Below are 3,298 nucleotides of genomic sequence, written 5' to 3'. Positions count from 1 at the left end.
ATGTGACAGGGTGGGAGTGCCAAGACGATGTCAGCGTTCCCAGTCAATATAGAGGTATAAATTACACAAAAGAAAGAGGCATCAATACATCTGAATTTAACTTCAAAGCAGTGACAACAACTTAAATTCATTAAATAATAATGTTTGTTAGGCCTATGCACTGTTTTTGAATATAGGAATGTAAAGCCCACAGCATCTACTGGGTACATTTTAAAGTAGCAGCACCTTTTTCCTGAATTCATGAAATATCTACTTTAAAGAGTTGTGGGTAGGTACTATATTTACAGTCTTGTATTCTCTTCAGTACTTTGTTTGGAACAGAATCCAAAGTACCATGCAGTCCTAGCATTTGTACTAAAGCTAGGCAAGTTATTTTACAGGGCTCTGAGCACTCCTTCAGATCTGGTCAATGAAGCAGATGTTCCAAAGTACTCCCACAATTTTCCAATGCTTTGAAATCCCACCAAATGATTTATTTCTATTTCATACTTCCTTCCTTCTATATGGCGATCAGGGTGGTTTTATATATGGTTCACAGGTGGTCTTTTTTCCAAGTACTTAGAGGGCCAAGAACTGCCTTTCCTAGATTGCAGCTTTAGCTTCCTTGAATGTTAACACAGCTTCAGGCCATTCAAATGTAGACTAGCTCTGATCCTGGAACTATATCAAATCTTTATATATTAATATCATATTCAATGTAATCATTATTATTCACCACCACCACCCCTATTTTAGTTTGTTTCTGTTTTATATGCATTACTAATATTTTCCTGCAATTCTTCCATAATCCAGACTACTAAAAAGAGTTTTACATAATGAGACTTTTAAAATAAATTTGATGTCCAACAGATTTCCTACTTATTAATATGAACAGGTTCTGGCCTGTTGCTTAAAATAAATAAATTCATACCACAATCTACAGGGAAATGCAGTCTGTAAGTATAATTTCTTTTGTGCTACTACTAACACTAACACTACACATAATCACCGTACAAAAGGCTATTAAGATTATTTGCAGAACAGTGCGCTCTCTCACACTTGCCTTTGTTGTTTAAACCACTTTGCAGAGTATAATATACAATATACTGTCTATGCAGAGGGGAAATTACTTGGATTGGCCACACTCTTAAGATCTCAGGCTTGGAATTATGTGCACCAGGAATGATACCTATTTGTTTCAGAGTATTTTCAGATTGACAGGCTGTCATGTGCTGAACTACCTGTTCTTTGTTTTGTGCACACAAACATAAAGTACAATTGGTGCAACTGTTAACTCTTTATACTGTATATAATCTCTGAAAATGTAAGAGCGAAAACATAGGACTCACTAGTCTGTCCCAACCGCATTTCAGGTTCTGCAACTTCCCTCCACCCTCAAAATCCAGGCTCAATAAGTTATATTCCAATCTTACACAACAGAAACAGCCCCCCCACACACACACATTCATTTACTGTTTCCATTTCTTTGAAGGATTTTTCAGCACCTGTCCCTGCATAAAGAGGCTCAAGGAAAGATAATCAATTTCTTATCGGATTTGGAAGTACTTAGAAGTAGCAAAAATTCCCACTGCTTTCCAGTGTCTCAAAAGCCCATCATAAAGGAGAGTCCATCCTTCCACTTCTCAGTACAGAAATCCCTAATATGTTCCAGTAGATTTCAAAAGCATCACTTGAAAGCAGAAACAGCCAAGTGTAGTCACTGCTATATAAGGTTTCTGTACTCATGTGAGCTATACAATTTAAAGTTTCTGCAAACTGCTATCAAGCAATTTAAGCAGGAATATACCTCTGAATAAACAGGTATTTTGTTTATGGTATTTGAACTTTACTGCAACAAGCAAGCACTCACCCTTTAAATAAGTCATAATATTAAAACTTGATAAGTGTTCTTAACAAGAAATTCACAATGGTAGCATCACATATACATTCCAAAAAAACTTATGATATTTGCACAACCACTTGCTTTGCAGTTCTTAATTAATGGGAGACTGAAACTCAATAAATATATCCCCAATAAAAAAGAATAGTATGTCAGAGTACTGAAAAACTCAGCCAAATGGGAAAATGCAAAGAAAAAAATATTGGATTTCCTGCTAAGAAGTAACAATTTATAGATAGTATGCACAATTCTTTTAGTTAAATTTTTGCTGAACAATTTATAATAGTTGCATCACAATATTATGGTCACCATCTCCAAAAGACCCATCATCCCCAGAGCTCCCCTAAGAGAAGCACTCACCTCTTAGCCAGGTAAGTTTGCTTTTTTTAAAAGGAAGGGGGCACTACTAGGTATAGGAACAGGAGAGCTACTTACGACCCCCCTGTTGAACTTTGCTAAACGGGGTGCCCCACTCCACCTTTTGCTCCTTGGCAACAACAAAAAAAAACAGCAGGAAGGAGAATGGGTGCTTACCTGGAGAGAGCCACATCACTCGGGGCCATGCAGGTCTGACCATCCATTTATCTTTAAGACAGTTGGTAAATTCCAGATCGAAGTCCAGCAAAGGCAGAAATGCAAAAATGATGCCTACTACTCCCTTGCAAGGGAAGCAAAGGAAACCACCTGGGTCTCTGCTCCCCACCTCACCTGTCTGGAGCCATTGAAAGCTTTAGACTCTGGCAGTGGTGCCAGTCTCCCACCACTTTGGCATCCCTGAAAGGTGACTCCGCATTCTCCCTGTCATTCTCCCCTCCTCACTTCAAAAGCTGTGAGACACTTTCTTAGCACCGGTTGCCCAGCTGGCATGGTCCTGTGTGCACACCTCCTTCTCCTCCTCCTCCTCCTTCCCAAAGGCTCTTCTCCTTCTTCCCGGAGCTTAGCGGGAGCTGGGCATAAGGGATGGGAGGCTGCTTTTGAAACCACACCTTGGAAAACTTTGCCGGGAACGGAGGTGGGGAACCATATAGCAGTGGACTTATATACCGCTTCATAGGCCTTTCAGGCCTCTCTAAGCGGTTTACAGAGAGTCAGCATATTGCCCCCAACAATCTGGGTCCTCATTTTACCCACCTCGGAAGGATGGAAGGCTGAGTCAACCCTGAGCCGGTGAGATTTGAACCGCTGAACTGCTGATCTAGCAGTAGCCTGCAGTGCTGCATTTAACCACTGCGCCACCTTGGCTCTTAGGTCTGGGGACCTTGCAAAGGCCTTGTGAGGTCCTGAACTTGCCAAAGATGCCAGCAGCACTGCATAAGCTCCCGCTGCCATTCCAGCACCTATGCTTACTGGTGGCCAGGCCTCCTAGGCAAGTCTAGGGATCTTGCAAAGCCCTTGCGAGGACCCCAAATTTGCCAAAGA

The sequence above is a fragment of the Thamnophis sirtalis genome, unplaced genomic scaffold (genome assembly GCF_051295495.1).
Source record: "Thamnophis sirtalis isolate CommonGarterSnake01/CBP01778 unplaced genomic scaffold, rThaSir2_p1.2 scaffold_4, whole genome shotgun sequence".
Lineage (NCBI taxonomy): Eukaryota > Metazoa > Chordata > Lepidosauria > Squamata > Natricidae > Thamnophis > Thamnophis sirtalis.
This window is presented reverse-complemented; position numbering follows the sequence as displayed.